Here is a 17,661-nt window from a genome sequence, read left to right as displayed (position 1 = left end):
TTTCTGGTCTTATTTGCAAGTGGAGGGTACAGTTCCTCAAAAAGTAAAAAACAGTGCAGGATAGATGATACTATCTTTAGTGTGTATTTCAGGAGCTCAAATATATTTTTTGAAAGTATGGCTCCATTTTCTTAGTAATCTTGTAATAAACATACTAATGTGTGGGTCTCTAGTTTACTTGTCTATTTGTGGACCAGCCGCATAGCTTGCATATCATCATAAGAGCAAATACAATTATTCTAATTGAAACACTGTCTCGCAGCAATTTTAAACTCTGGAGACACAGTGGTTCTACTGAGACCCAGCTGAGACACACTCTGGAGTATTTATATAGAGACCATGTGCACAACACGAGCATCTCCTGTGGAATGAGCTGGGGAAGAGCAGAAAGCCACACAGCACATTATATAACGTCCCCAGCTTAACTACAACCTTTTCTGTCATTTCACTGCCACTCTGTAACAAAAGTATTTCTCTTTGTGAAAACAAATTACGCAATAGCTTTCAATAGGAATCCAGTGGATTTTGATATTACAACAATTTTTCCATTTTGAAATCTCAAGATGGGTTAGTGGATGAGCTATATGCTTTAATTATTTCTATACTCAGTGAGGCTAAGGGTTCACAAAATTACCGTTCAAAATAAGAAAAATTTCCATTCCCTTGCAGCATCTGTGGACTACCTTCTCTAGTCTTAATCAAATCAGTTTTGGAGAATAGGATTAGCTTGGTTAAAAGGAGAGCATTAGTATTCAAATAAATGAATTAAACAGAACCCTAAGTAGACTTTCGCTATCACAGTAGCTGCATTTTTTCATTTCCCCTGTTATTCACCTTTGTCTATCAAGACACAGACAGCGCCAAATCAATCTAATATTACTTTGGAAAGTTTTCTATGAATTTCATTCTGGTCATTAAATTAAAGGACAAATTCTTGCCCTGATACTTTTGTAATGAAAGACTAATAACAACTTCACTCCAAAATTACAGACTAATTTTAAAACCATGATCTATTTAGAATGTTCCCTCAATTATCACTTATTTAATACATATGTTGAAATAAAAAATCATTACAACAATTATTTTGGGTATTCCATTACTCAAATTCTATTATTCAAAAGAGTCATGAGACAGCAGAACCACTTACAGAAGGTTAATTATCTAAAATGGTCTGTTACAAAAACATCTCCAACTCATGGGTAGCTCCACAGAATGGAAAAGTTTACTGTAAGTTTTCATATAATTATACCATAGAGGAAAGGTAGATGTGAATGAAACTTGTTACAGAAGACTTCCATTATTTATTTTTTTTAGCTAACACTCATAAAAAGAATTATCAGTGTAACTTAGAGTAGATTCATAGCTTCCTATTACTATCTGATAGCAAACCTCAGATACCTTTATCATCCTAAGTACTTCTAGGCATAGTGTTCTTTTATTTCTGACACTTTCCTTATTAAAGGACTCCAAGACTTTCATTTTACTTGTAGGTATCCGTGGAACAGTCTAATGCAGCTTTTCTTACTTGTGCTAAGAACATCTGTGCTATAGCTATTACTATTAGCTCTTTTTATTTCCAGTTAATTTCTGCTTTGGCTGCCATCAGGAAATACTCTCAGTTGGAATGGCTGAGAGGATTAGTCATGAAATAAGGAGGTATTTTATCAGGATGCCACCAGATTCTGTCTGTTCAATGACCTCTGTAAAGTTTACCTCAGTTCAGATTCTACAGGAAGCAAGCATTTCTACTGCAAAAATAATGCTACAATTCTTTTCCCTTTCCCTCTGTACTTGTAGGCTTCAGAGAGGATGAGTATTAGAAGGGCAAAAGCACCAAGCTAACTTCCTCAAGTCAGATCTAAGACATGAGAAATTACCAGTGTAACATTCAGGAGAGCAATTTGCTTGACTCAACCTCTCTTTTTCTTTAGAATATTAATGAGTAATAATTTTGCTATTTATTTTTTAAGAACTCAGGAGGAAGTTTTTAAAGATATTAAAATTACTGGCATGAACGAAGTATATAAGGAATGAGGGAAAAAAAAGATGTTAAACCATATAAGCAACTATGTAAGCCTACTATAAAACAAAATGTAGATTTACACATGTAACAGTGACCCTCAGTGATGATAACAAGACAGCCTCCTCCAAGACTCTCAGTCAAAAGAAATCATTTTTGTGTTGTTTTTTTTTTCCTTTTCAAGATATTTATTCAAGTCAAATTATTCATGAGGAAGAAAAATAATTATTTTGATATATGAGCAGTCAACTCAGTCATATATACATTTGAATCCTGGGACAGAAGCAATTTTTCTCTTTTCCAGGTTTGAGGTTTATAACAGAGGGGTAAAAAATCTCTCTGTTGCAAAACAAAAAGGGGACTATATTTGTCACAGCAATAATTTATATTCTGCTGTAAACAAATTCAGAACCAGCCGCTGTTTATTAAAAGTTGAGAAGTGTGCAATTCATCCATCCCTGCTTGCACTAACGTTTGCCAAAGCTACTGAGGGTTAACACAGTATTTTTAGAGACAAGATTTTTCTCCTCTGTTTGAATGAATTTTTCTGTTGTGATTTAACCTGGCAGGCAGCTAAACACCACACAGTCATTCACTCTCTTTCCTCTCCTCCCAGTGGGAAGGAGAAGAGAGTCAGAAACAAAAAACAGAACTCATAGGCGGAGATAAAAACTATTTACTAAAATGGAAAAGAGAAATAATGTTAATACACACCATAACATATTATTGCTATTATGAGTGTGTATGTATATATAATACATATACATGCACAAAACAAGTGATGCACAATGCAATTGCTCACCACCTGCCAACTGATGCACAGCCAGTTCCTGAGCAGTGGCCGCCCCCCATCCCAGAGAACTCACTTTAGTTTTATGGGGTTTTTTGCAGGATGTCATATGGTATGGAATATCCCTTTGGCCAGTTTAGGTCAGCTGTCCTGGTTCTGTCCTTTCCTAGCTCCTTGTGCCCTGCAACTCCATGCTGGCAGGACAGCATGAGAAGCTGAAAAAACTGAAACTTACTTGGCTTTGTACAGCACTGCTCAGCAACAACTAAACTATTGGTGTGTTATCAACATCACTTTTCTCCTAAAGCCAAAACATAGCATCATAGTTGACAGTAAAAAAATCAACTGAAACTGGGACATTCTATAAGATATTTAGTGGTATGGGACAGGAAATAACTATAAGGAACATTTCTGGAATATGAGGCAGAGTATTCCTAGTCTATTTAAAGTAATAGTTCTTGTACTTGTGGATATCTTTTCTTTCTACAGACTAACCCATGCCAAATGGAATCAAATGAGGTGGGAAATCACCAGTAAGCCATCCAGTTAAAGGCTCTTGTCCTGAATCACTGCTAAAAAGCATAGATGGTATTTGGAGATAGTAACTTAACATTCCCCACTGCAATTTAAATACATTTTCCATTAAAAAAAAAAAAAAAAAAAAAATGGAAACATCAGTTTTGTGATTAAGAAGGTGCCTCTTGTCATATTTTTGAACATCAGCTGAAGCCAAGCACTCTAACAGCTCTAAGAGTCAGAAGAGAGGAACATTCCATTTGTGACCTGCAACCAGATGGAAGAAATGGGTGGCGAAGCAGTGCTGGCTTGTATGACTGGCATAGGATGCTAACTGCAGTATCTTATGTCAGTTCCCAAACTGACTGCAATTTGCACGCGATCCTTTAAAGTGTGTCTGCCAAAGGATATAGTTTTACATGAATGCAGCAATCAGTTAGAGAAGCAGGGAACACCAGTTTTACTCCTCAAGTGAAAGGTTAGCTGAGGAAAGGGGACCAGGGAATCACTGGACCTGTTTAAAGATAATGGAGATGCACTGACATGTTAAATTGCCACCCACTAATCTGACCAGTTCATGGTTGATTAATGCTCTTTTCAGTTTTATTGCTGTTGTTAAATCTACTAGTTCTTTTCTTTCTTTGTTCACACATTCTGTGTGGCACTTAATAGCATATTTAACATGTCATAAACCTCAAATTCTTTTTATGCCACATAGCAGGAATCTACCTACATTACAGGGCAAGACAGTAGAATTTTTGCCTCTTTCTAGAAAATTCTCTGTCCACACACTGCTACAGTGTTCCTCACTAAGTGGATTTACTGTTCCTTAATAGTAACATTCTTTGTACTCTGAGTGACATACTCATATACAACTGATTCCACATTTTGATTACTTTTCCCTCCTCACTTCTTCTCAGTATAGTAGCTTATGCTATCTTAATGAGACCTGTTTTTCAGCAGCCTAAAACAAGTCCTAAATTCAATATGCTCTGAAAGGACTCTCCCAGTTTCCAATTAGAAATTTGCTGTTAAAAAAAAAAAAAAAGAAGTTTTACAACGACCAAGAGAAGGGCAGCACTGAAAGGGGAATTCCCAATAATAATGACTGCATACAACTATTTTTCTGAAAAATGAATCGGAGGATTAAGACATGAAAAAGGTACTCAGTGCAAAACTGGTCTTCCTCCCCTCTGTGTCTCAGAAGATAGCAGATAAATCCGTGCCTTCGAGCCACTACTGAAGAAATGCTCTGAAACTGTTTTCGATATGAAATCCCAAGAGAAGATTGCAGTTCCTGTTCAATGAGTGGAGGCATCATGCTGGAAGCAAGCAAACAGTCTGCAATTCACAGCCAGAAATTAAACCAGCTGGTAAAATTCCACACAACCACATTCTTCTGAAAATTAAGGCTCTGTTTCAGATTTCTTTTTTTTTCCTGCATTCTCCTGCCCTCTCATTGTAAAGGAATAATGCTGATTTCTGAGAAAAATGAAAAACATTATCTAAAGCAGTTGTAACTATCTATTCAACACTGACAAATTAAATTACAGAAGAGCTGGAACAGGCAGAGGTAGATGGCTTTCTAACTATTCTATATACTATTATTTCAGAATTCTCAAATACCAACATGCTTCATAATTGACTGCCGACATGGTGTCTAAAAATCCTGCATATTTGTGCACCAGAAACTGGAAGCAAGAACAAAAGCTTGGCAAGGTCCAGTGCAGGCCTCCTAAGCAACAGAAAGCAAAGAGCTGTTGCAAGGCCCTGCAGGGCTACTGTGAGCATCCACAACAACCCGCAGGGCTCCCTCATGACAAGAACTGAGTACAGAGTGCAGATTGCCAGGATCCACTTCATATTTCTGCATCTGAAATCTGCAGTGCTATTGTTCCTTTCTTTGAAGGCAGAAGTGTACAAATTTAAACATGTTATCACAGGGATTCCTGACTACAAAAGCTGTAATCTACGTCCTGAAACTGATTTCTCATTGATTGGATGCAGATACAAAATTCCAATTTAAGTATATTATTACATCATAACCACTAGGAGAAATAGTGGATGTCCGTATCACCAGAAGGAAGACAACCTTTATAATTACTTAAATTTTAAAAGGTGCTAAGTTTAGCATAGAGGAACGATTTCTGTTCACAGAACAAGTTACTTAAAGAGGCTGACATACAGCAGAGACCTGTGCTCAACCACTAAAACCAGTGACTGCGGTTTCTAGAGCTTTCTCTGAATGTAACAGTAGGGTGGATAACAGCATCAAAACATATAGTTGTAGATACAGAATTCACTGCCTTATCAACATAATGAAGTCAAATATTCAGTGTTCTCTAATTTTTGAGAGGACGCACTAAAACACATTTTTGTTACTTCAAGTGAAAAGCAGAAAGATTTTAATTTCTTATTTTGAAAATAACTGTGCATTCAATATATTTGCCATAACTTACAAGAATAACATTTCCACAACCATTTTCAGCTGTTCAAAGCCATATTCTAGATTCAAAATACAGGTTAATAGGCCATAGCCTAGTCACAGAGTTTACATTTTCCTGTTTGAAATTCATTATAGGAGTATATAAATGAATAGACATATACACATACTACATATACGCATATGTATGAATAGTCATATGGGGTTCTTTTTGAATAATGTATGTAATAATATATTTTTTAATTGCTATGCAGCTAGTTACTAGTTTTGAAGTTCTATGGTTTGAACTTGGAAGCTGTAGGATTTTTTGTTTTCTTTTGTTTTTCTTAAAGATGGCTTCTCTTTTCAGTTACAGTATAGAGATTTCTGTTCATATACAATTGGCATAGCTATAGCTTTACGACGGAGAATACAATATTTTAACATCACTAGTGAGCGAGGCAATCATCAGGACAAGTATATTTTAAATGGGATGTACCTGAGAAAATTAACAAATTATCTAGTACTTAGTGAGCTGAACAATTGAAATTGCCATAAAAATAACACCTTTTTCTTTATAAAAGTACAAAGAAACATGTTTCCTTAAAATCCATTACATTTTTTGTTGAAAGAAAGCTCATTCCAACACTTAGAAAATTGGTCCTACCGAAATAGAGGCGTACAGGAAATACACAATTGTAAAATGTACTTAAGTATCCACATAAGAACAGAGAATCATAAAATCATAGAATCACCAAGGCTGGAAAAGACCTCCAAGATGTTGAACACCTTCAGGGTCGGTGACTCCACCACCTCCCTGGGCAGCCTGTTCCAGTGCCCGAGCACTGGTATTGTAATTGTATATGCACATGTATATATACATTGTATATGTATTTATATGCATTTATTTTTCTTTCTCTTTGGCAAGAACAGAGATAGTTATAACTCCTTGTCATCAGCTTTGAATGATATTAAAATCTGTACACTTAAATAACTGTAAACCAAGACTTCCCCCAAAAATAAGTTAGCTGAAACACATTTTAAGAAATGAAAAATACTACATTCAGATGAGAATCAGGTCAGCTAGAGATTCCACAGAATCTGCTTGAAGCAGGATGCTCAGGGTGCAGCTGCCCTTAAGTTTTATTGATATAGTCCTAGCTTGTACTTCTATTCTATGCAACACCTTCACATTTGTTCCACAGCAGTTTCAACTTTGTTGTACAGCAGCCTCAGACTCTCTATCCTTCCATCCACAAAGCTGTGGAAACAATTTGCTGCTCATTTTACCCACTCTGTTGATGACTCCCTTTGGTTCTGAATCTAAGCAAATGATCAAATGCAAGAACACTAATCTATTCTCTGCTTTGCAGTGCTCAGGTACTGGAGGGATTCAAGTGGAAGAGGTAAAAGCCTTGATGTGGCTTTGGTTTCACTCATTAGAGGAAGATGTGCTGAGTATTCCATCCTCATTTTCTGACCACACAGCTGCTGCACTTCTTCCATTTATATGTATTAGGGCTGCATCTCCACTGAATGTCTAACATCACATACCTGACTGACCCTTAGGAAATACAGTAAAAGCAGTTATAAATATAATTCCACATAAGATGAGGCTTCAACTCCATGCTGTAAAATTATAGTGCAAGTAAAAGAAAAGAAAATTGCTGAAATACATCTAGAAAGTCTTTCTTTCTCTACTGATGGATTTTCCTGGGCTGCCATAAATACTGACTTGACTGCAGTTCATCTAAAGTATTATATTTTTTTATTGAAGTGGAAGAACATAATAATATTAATACTAATGATAATGAACTAATTTATAGTGGCACTTGCTTTCCATTATAAATCCCAGAATTCTCAGCACTTGCATGAGATTGGCCATGATAATAATATTTCCTTGTAAAGGGGCTAAGTAAGGGAAGCTAAATGAAACTTTATTGTAACAAGATTGCTCTTTTGTAAAGTTTCATGGAAGAAGACTTCCTTACTATGTGGTGCCCTACAGTTGACAGTTTCTAGCAAACCGGGTCATTAAACTTCAGTCAGCTAGCCTGCTGTAGTGTAAGGATGCAATTCCACCCACAACAGTTTTCCTGGCTTCTAGCATCTTCCTCATTTCAGCTTTCCTTTCCTCGAGAACCAGAAGTGAGGGCAAAACCTCACTGATTACATCTAAGCATTTCTGGCAGTAAGTTCCACTTCCAAGTACATTTATTTCACTTGCAAGCTTTTTGCATATTGCGATGGTTCAGTACAGATGTTATCCACTGAGTCATCAAGAAATCCATACAGACTAGATATCTAGCACTACCAACTTAGTAAATAGTTAGAAAAAAAAAAACTTTAACAAAGAGGCTGTGCTCACAGTGACTCAGAGCAAAAATTACATTCAGGCCTATCCTTTCAATTCAGAGTCATCTTACCTCTGGATTGCATTAACCAAAAGCAATGGTAAAAGAGGTTCAAAAAACAAATTATGGTTAAGAATACCAAATAAATTTTACCACAGCTCAGATGAACTATGACATTTAGAATTCAACTGCATTCTGTGTATCCCTAGATTACAATAACTCTTCTAAATGAAAATAGTTACTTTACACAATTTCAGGCATTTTAGCAAAATGTTTTGACACGATCTAGTCTCCTTATTTCTCATTTAAAAATAGAAGTGTAGAATGAGCTCAGCCTTTTTTAATTATTAAACTTATTTCTAGCATTTTGACAGTAACTCCAGTATAGTAATCCTTTCAGACTCTTCTGCCGATGTCTTGAATTACTTCACTTTCTAGAAGATGTTGGAACATTTAAAATCCGATATTATCACATGCAATAACCACTAGAAAACTAAAAAGACTAGGATAAGTAGAATGGCAGAATGGGATTCTGGTTCCAAAGGCAAGTTCTAGAATACAGCAATATCTGTCTGCTGACTCAAATTTGCATGTGTTTCTTCTGTGCCTCTTTCTTAGCTGTGTTTCTCCAAAAGCCCCTTATGTAAGTAACAATGACAGCCGACTACATGGGTTTGTAAGAACAAAAATCAGCGTGTGGCAGTCTGGAAGAAGCAGATCTCAAGTATTTACAGCATGATGATAAAAGTTTCTCCAGGGCCAGGACTGGATTTCAAACACCAAGATCCGGCATTTTTTTAGAAGGATTTTAATCAGTTTGTTACTAGACAGAATCTGTTCTTCCATGTTGTTCAGGACTCAATCACAGCTGTTATAGCAGGCTAGGATTTAGAAGGTATAAAATGGTAAATAATTGAGAATAAAAATGATAAAAAGAGATCTAAAAGAGAAAATGAGCTGTTTCATTTCCAGCTGTGCAAAATGACACACTGATTTGAGACACGTGGGTTCTCAGTAAGTAGATCCAATTAACTGGAAAAATGCCAGGAGAGAATCCTGGAACTGAATTCTGAAAGTGGAAGAAACAGGAGAGAAAGAAACAGTGAGACAGAGATAAGGCTGGGATATTTTATTACTGAAGTAAAATATTTTTGAATAAAACATTATATACGTTAGACCATATATTGTTCTGGAGCATAACTTCAGAAGGAACATATGATGCAAAATGGTCTTTTAGCATAAAGGCAAAAAGTTCATGGCCAATCAGAGAACTGGTTATAGCTTACAATACGCGTCTCCTCTCCTGACACTCACATCCTGGGACATCTGAATGGATGCTAACTGCTACCACCTAATATCCATTCACACCCTTTAAAACCATTCAATCCTTCAGGTCACTCAGTGTCTGAAGAGGACTGATTTGTCAGAGCAAGCACTAAAGAACTGAATTCCTGTTGTCAACTCTAAATTGAAGTTCACTCTACAGAGAAATGTGAGGCTCTTTCAAAGTTGAGCTTCCTAGCAGTAGTATTTGATATCAGTTTTTGCAAAAATCTTTTGCTAGCCAAAGTTGTTACAATGTGACTCCTGATGCATTTGATCCTGACTCTTGTGACAGACAATTTCTCAAGGGCTTTCTGATGCTGCAGGAAAGACGCACTTATTTCTTGAACTCTGTCATGATCTAAAGAGTTGAGTTAAATATTATAAAAGCAGCAGAGGGGAAAAAAAAACAATATTTAAATGCAAGCCACTCAGGTGGCCTAGATGCTGCAATCAGGCAGAACATGAAATCACCGATAAAATGTGGAGGTTGGTGTCACATTTAAGAGTAGTACCTCTTCATTATTGTGGATTATTGTTACTGTCACTTTTTTATAATGGAAAACTTTAGGTTTTAGGAGGAATACAACCTTGTTCCATTGTAATATATTATTAATAATAACAGAGACTGAAAAATCTGCTCTATTTGCCATAGAGGATTTTTAATAAATTATTTTTTAGATTTTTTTTCTAATATGGAATCAGTTAATATTAAAACTATTTAATAATTATTTTCTAGTAGCTAATAAAAGGCATTATATATTAAGAATATGCTAGTATTGTAAATTAATATGTTTGTTTCACAAGTCAGCAAACAGAAAGAATTCTTCAAATTTGACCTTTAAAAGCTATTTGAACACGGTTCATCTTACTACTCATAGGCTAAAAAAACAAATTCTTCTGAGAGAACTATGAGAATTCTGTCTTATATTTTCATATTTTAAGTATAGCTGCAAATCTCTTTTTACCTGCACATCCTCACAGGTGCTATCCTGCTAACTGCTGTACTGTAACCAATCCCTGAAGATCAAAATAATCTATTTTTTATTTAGATTCAGAGATGAGGTCAACTAGGACCTCAAAACATCAATAAACAGAGTCAAAATTAGTCTGTATAGCTGAGTCTACCATAAAATGTTAGAGAAAATTAAACACAGAAGTGAAAAGGCATAAAATAATTTAGATGAATGCTACTGCTAAGAAAAAGAACAGACATGTGACGAGTCTTTCCTCACAATATCATCTGGTCTTAACGGGAAGTTTATCTTCCACTTCCTAGAGCAAACTTACAGTTCTCCTTCTGCAGAAAGCTTATAAATGTCTATGAGAACTCAGTCGCTAAGGCTCTAACCCATTAAGATTAATATGTCACTTTACTGTTAAGAAGAGGCCATCTAGTTAAAAAGAAACACCAACATCTCAAAATAAAGGACAAGTATGAGATCAAAGTTTGCAGGTGACATCCTCACATACAATTTTATTTCCAAATTATAGCTCAGGGTTCATTCACAGATCATGAAAAAAACATAGTTCCATAGATTTTTAGAACCAATCTGAAGAAGCTGAAAATTGCCACAGTTCCCTGAGAGTTCAAAGCAAGATAAAATCATAGAATCATAGAATAGTTTGAGTTGGAAGGGACCTTTATGATCATGTAGTTCCAACCCCCCTGGTATAGGCAGGGACACCTCCCTCCAGACCAGGTTGCTCAAAGCCGCATCCGGCCTGGCCTTGAATGTTTCCAGAGAGGGGGCATTCACAAAAGGAAAAAAAAAGAACAGTGATGAAAAAAGAATACGCACATTTACATGTATGTACTTTGTCTTCCACTAGAAGCAGCTTGCAGCTGCTTCAGTCAGCTGATGCTGCTTTTGCTCATATGAGATTTATTTATTACATAGAAGTTGTGTGTAGTACTGTCAAACTATTCCTGCACAGAAGATACAACTTAAGTAGTTGTGTGAACGTATTTTAAAATTAGGAGCAGATTTTCAAAACTGTTTGAAGATTGTCCCTCTTATGCTAAAATACACTATTGCTTGATTGTGCTTAACTGATTTAAATTTGGACTGGTGTTAAGCTGGTTCTCCATAGCACAGAGGAGGATTGGACAGTATGTTTCCATGCTTCTGTCTCTTTGTGGTTACTACAACTATATTCCTCTTCATAACTTAACATATTTGATTTCACAGAACTCGGTCCCACGGGGTATTTAAAATAATTTCCTTATAAATTTGCTTTCTGAATCAACAGGGCTCCTGCAACAAGACATGAACTCAGCAACAACCTACATAAGCAAGGCTTTCTTGTCTATGAAATTATCTTTGCCTCAAAGATAATTGTGCTTTGTGATACTAAGCACTCAGGCATATTCAAGTTATTCTCAGAAATAATAATACAATACTTAATAAAGACCCATCTGAGGTTTTGATGGAAATGTGAATTTAATTTCATAAAAATAATTAAACTGCTCAGCTTCCTATTATTTCTGAGGTTTTCTGTGCTCAATTCACCTATTCTGGGAGTCACCTCTTTTTATTTTTATTGCTATTTAATAAGTGCTATCACTCCATGCTGTACAAAACAATGAAGTGCAGCTGAGGACTCAAAGCCAGCCTAGGTGGGAGGGGGTGGAAAATGTTCACAGAAACACCTGGACTCACTGCAGGAAAGTCTATTTCAAGGACATGTAGAAACGACGATAGAAAATTAAGCAACTTTTAATATGCACCAGGAAAATAATGCATCTGATATTGCACAGTAAACTAATACTTCAGCATCATACTAATATTTTACTTGTACTTTACAAACTAATGATTTAGCATCAGTGTCCAGACATCATTTAGTCTCTGATAATAGCTCACTCTAGAAAAATAGCCAGAAAAACAATATATGTATTTTGACATCAATGTGATAATATGCAAACTGCACCAAAAACTTTCAAATGCCACAGAGTAGTCCAGCAGAGGTGGACAAAAGAATGAGGCAGAGGACGTTACGAACATTTCTACTTTTGTTGTCTTAAAGCATATACCTACGTTACATCCAAGAGCTCTCAACTGTGGGAGTCAACATTGTTGGTAGTATTTAGTTTGCATCATATTCAGGGTTTAAATTTCCCTTTGAACAATTAATTATTATACAATCAAACAGTCTGAATTTAATACACCAAAATGCTGATTTCTTGCTGACTTAGCCTGGAAGGTATTTGTATAAGTTCATAATGCCATCCTGACTAAAGCAGCCAACAACTCCATTAATCTATTATTAATTATGAGATCTTATGAGAGATATTCTGACTAGATCTCTCAAGATCATCAAAAACAGTTTCATGTTTTAAGTTAGAAATAAAACATTTGAAATGATTTGGAAGGAAAGAAGGAAAATAAGAATCTTAAATTCTCTGTAGAGGAAAACAAGAGGAACATGCACAGAAGACACGGTAGTTTTTATGTAAAGCAACTGTCAACTGAAAGTTTCTCAAGATGAATTATTTTTTAAAAGCTCAACAAAATATTTTAAAGAAAAATCTGATAGGCAATTACGAATACATGCAGAAATTAATGTTATGAGATAGAAAAGAAATTTCTGATATTTTGGTATGAAATTATCATCCTTCTGTTTTCTTTCAATAAATAGCAGGTTGTTAGTTTTTTTTTTTTAACATCTTACCTTCGGGATCTTACAGCAGCTTTCTATTACAATGGTCAAGTGATGCGCGAAAACAAAGCATTAATTTTTACAATGAGCCACAAATATTGCAAGGAAAACATTAAATAGAAATTTGAGATCAAAAGATGAAGAAAAGAAAAAGTGATCAGACCATTCAGATCTTAATGGGTGATCTTAATTGTGCTGAACTGGCTGATGAAGCAAACACGATTTCAGAATACCTAAAATCTGCTAGCCAAACAAAGGTAAGAATGAGGAAAAAATAACACAATGGAAGCAGTTCAAGTTTGCTGGAAGCAAATTTGAAGAGTTTAGTTTAAAATCACAGCTAAATTAGTTCCATAAAAGTAACAGTCAGAAAACTAATTACTTTTTCAGGGATGAATATCTGCTGGTTTAGCTGCACAAACCAATTCATCACAAGGTCAGTCAAGACACATTTTAAGTACCAAAGAAATAGCAAGAGCACACAGATAGAGTGCTAGAGGAGGTGTGCACTATCTTGGAAGCAAAGACTCACTTTTTCAAAATATTAAGCAGTGCCCTTAGGGCACCAGCAGTACTGATACAGACAAGCATCCTGAGAAAATCCAATTTAATCATATTTGCAAGCTGTATATTTCTTTTGCTCACTCTATCACATGCAAAATAATGAGTTCATGTCATAAATCTGTTCAAAATGACAGCAACTTGCAAGTATCTCCCTGCAGTGTTTTATCATCACTGAAAGGAAATAGTTCGCCTTTCATACAGACATGAACTTCTTTAGTGGTTGGTAAAACACTGGAACTGTGAGAGATTGCAGTTAGAAAAGTAAAAGCAAGCATTTCTTACTGTAGCCTGACATTACCTGCACTATCTGACTATTTACGAAAACTGGAACATACCAGATTATTCTGAAATTAATAAAGTTACCATTTTAATTTCCTTGAAAACATTTGCGTATCTCATTCATCTATTTTGAAATTTAATCATCAAAACTTGCATTAATATATTGTGATTTTTGTACTTTTGGATTTGGAGGATAATAAAGTAGTACTTGCAATAGGAAATGCTTAAATGTGATGGTAAGACATTATTTTGAATACTTGACTATCTGTTTACAAAATAATACTAGTATATCTGAATTTAATTTTATTATATAAATCATAGAATGTATAGTTTATCAAATTAAATATAGATCTTTCCTGACATTACTTCTGAGACTAGGACTTCTCAGTATAACTCTAAAGTGAAGGATATTCCATTGGGCACTCATTACACAGGATCAGAATAAATCTAATCTGAAACAAAACCCTGAAAGACCATATGAATATCAAGTCCTCAGCATCAACTATTTCTCTCTCCTGATCTACTACTTCACAAGTTTCCAAGTTTGGTTAGAGGAGATACCGTACTCTTGCAGCAGCCAGGTAAAAAAGGATTTCTTTTCTCATTTCTCAGTCAATCTGCTTTGAAAAGGATGATTATACACTAAAAATCATAGGAAATAGTCTTTTATACTGGAAAAAAAAAAACCTAAAACATTAAAATAGACATTTGTTCTCCCTAGGAGAAAGCTTTTAGTAAAAACGTACAGTATGAAAACAGTTGTATATGTTCACATAGCATGAGGGTAGGTCCAACAGAACTAGTTGCAACCTGAATAGAGAAGTTGCGTGGCTGCCCCTTTGCCATGCCTACATGCACCATTCTAGGGCGCTACTAAGAGTGGGGAAAATAGATTTCAGCCCTTTCAGCCCTCATCTGACAGAACAGATCCCAGGAGATTTTCAGGGATACAGGCTCAAGTTATCATTTTAGGAAGACATAAATCAGATCTGCTGTTTTAGAAAGTATCAAAAAATACTTCATTTCCATTTCCTAAACACCATTTAAAAACCTCTAGATTATAACTTCAGCAGCTTCACAAAACCTAAGTGAAAAAGCAAATAAGTGGTGACCTGCACTGAGGAGATGAGAAAAATCTGTCTTATGACATATTGTTTTCTTTGGTGTTTAGTATACATTTCTTCCGTGACTGCAAATACATTTGGATTCCTAAGCAGAAGACATTTCTTTCTTCTCAGTCTCACAGAACTGATTTTACATACACTATCTTTCTAAATGAGGTAGCCAAGCATTTTGCTTGAACCAGTGAAGCTCCAGCTATCACGTCAATTCTACTTCTGCTGAAGTCCTTTTAAAAATAAAAGGGAATCAAAGAGAAGACAACATTTCATATCATATCTTTCCATTTCCAGATAATCCAGAGGAATGAAAAAACAACTTTCAGTGCATAACCTGGTATGTAACTATGGCAGTCATTATCCACCTTGCAACAGTTCACATCCAAATTTGGTTAAAGTATTGAAGTATGTATTAGAAGGAAATAAGGTCATTTTAAAATATAGGTCCTTAAGCAATTATTCTGATTGTGATTGGCAATCCTGTATACCCTTCTTGTTGCAGAATAAATGAAATGCTCACATAGCCCAAGCCTTACCGTAATATCGTAGAACTGCCCAATGGAAAATGGAGCAGTCATTTTCCTGAAAGAACCCTCTCTTGTGATTGTTTTCCCTTGCAACTCTCGTACCCATATCTCTAGGGTCGAGGTGGGTTTTCCATCCCACTTCTTCACATCCTCTGTGGTCACACAGGTAAAACCACAACATGACACGTGGTGTGTACCCACTACATCCTGTCTCAAGCAGAGGAATGCTTATTTCTAATAGCTGAGATACTGGTTTGTACAGGTGAAGGAGAAGACTTACTCTCTTTCTTCAAGCCATTGAACTAGTTTCTCCACAGCTGAGACACAGCCTCGCACGTAGAAGAGAGATTTTCTTTATCTTCTCCTTCCATTTTAGTAGGAGTTTCTTTCCTTACAACAGCTTGAAGCAAGAAAAAAGAATAAAAAAAAAAAAAAAAGAGAAAAAAAAAAAAGTGAAACAGAATGAAATCTTCAGGAAGGAATATACTTTCCAAAACCACCTCCCTTACATTATGTAGTTGAAAACAAAAATCAAGGAACTTCCTCTCTCCTTCTTCTATAGAAGGTTGTGAAATGTTCAAATACTTTCTTGTCAAGCAACAGTTGCTGTAACAATACACTCAGGCCTCTTGCTTTGAGGATAACAGAACTAAAACTGAAGAAATTGCCTAGTGGTATGAGGACTAGTGTGTGAAGACCAGTGTGCGAGTCTCAAAGAACTCAGTTCAACCCACTGGGTGTGGTTTAGACATGGTCCAAGTAGCCATGGAGGGGTACATAAAAAGGCAAAATTGTAACTTGGACATTTATGCCACTGCATCACTCAAAATGGAGGGAAGAAATGAAGGCAGAGAGTAGCAAAGGGCATCTACACCCCTCTGAATAGTTAAAGAAGCATTATTATATGTGGTACAAGGATTAGTAGACAGGTTCTAAACGCAATTACATATTCCTCTACATCTGAAATTTATCTCTGGCATACTGCAGATTTTCGAGTATTGTTTAGTGTCTGCATCAGCTCAGGCATATAGAGCTGCAGCTGACAACAGCAGAATACTGATCTCTCAGCAGTCATTAGAGGAAGAGACAGCTCCTTTAAGAATTATCTTTGTACCTTGAAAAAATGTCCAGTGACTCCAGTTAGGCAGCCATACTTCCATAAGGTATCATATGTCTACCACCATAACCTGCAGCACAACAACTTGCACTTGGTCTCTTAAACAACTCCTACTGCTGCACTGCCCTAGCACAGCTGTTTGGCTGCTGACTCAAGCCGAGAAACGTTCTCCAAACATGCTACTGCTGCATCAGTTTGTTGCACAAACCAGGCTCCTCCTCCCTATCTAGAGATACAGCAGCGCAGTGCCTAGGTTATTTCACAAAAATTATATCATTTGCCACCTGTAATCTCTATGCTATTTTGCATTGGATAAAGACTGAAGATGGATTTACCAGCAAGAAGATGCACTTTTTTAGCTCTCCTGAGTCCTGCTCAAAGCTGCTCACGCTCCTGCTTAAGCTCTACAGCTGCACAGCACCTTCTTCCCTCACTAGGCTGTGGCTGAACCCCCCTTTTAGCCACGTATTTAATGCTTCACGCAGACTGTGGCTCAGCTGCTTAAATATAAAATAAACGCTATTTCTCCTTCTGGTTCCCGGCAGCTGCAATACACCTCACGTTCTCTTTAATATAACATGTTCCATACGTGCATACTCTGAGATTACACCTTCTGTAGCACCGCTCCCAAAGAACAACCCACGTGACTCGGAAAATTCATCTCAGAGCCGGGAGTAAGGGCGGCAAACCGAAACGCGGCGTAACCGCCACCAACGGTCACTCGCGAGGCGCTGGCTGCGGCGCGTGCGCGTTGCACAGAGCTGGCGACCGCAGCGGGAGGAGCCCCGCCAGCGCTCACAAGGGGCAGCGAGGCGCAGGGGGCGCCGCGAGCCTCAGGCAGCACCAAACCGGGGCGGGATTTGCTGCGCCTGCTGGATGTGTATGGGTCTACGGGGCTCAGTGGGATTCATCCCCGGGGTGCCCATGTCATTACGAGACACCTATCGGTTACTCTTCTAACAAGACTGTTC

The 17,661-nt window shown here is 36.7% G+C and overlaps 1 protein-coding gene across 3 annotated transcripts in view; it reads right to left on the bottom strand.

Annotated features, from left to right (window-relative positions):
- LOC110396100 (inactive phospholipase D5-like) overlaps nucleotides 1-17,393 on the bottom strand; it is a 304,755-nt gene extending 287,362 nt beyond the window's left edge. Inside the window, exons 1-3 of one of the 3 annotated variants that reach the window (XM_021391423.1) lie at nucleotides 17,026-17,393; nucleotides 16,688-16,760; nucleotides 15,854-15,973 (exon numbers count right to left, since the gene is read on the bottom strand). The gene's annotated coding sequence lies outside the window, so the exon portion shown is untranslated. The remainder of the gene's footprint in view (nucleotides 1-15,853; nucleotides 15,974-16,687; nucleotides 16,761-17,025) is intronic. The other 2 variants (XM_021391422.1, XM_021391424.1) reach the window with 2 other exon arrangements.

Source organism: Numida meleagris, chromosome 3, assembly GCF_002078875.1.
Source record: "Numida meleagris isolate 19003 breed g44 Domestic line chromosome 3, NumMel1.0, whole genome shotgun sequence".
NCBI lineage: Eukaryota > Metazoa > Chordata > Aves > Galliformes > Numididae > Numida > Numida meleagris.
This window is presented reverse-complemented; position numbering and strand designations above follow the sequence as displayed.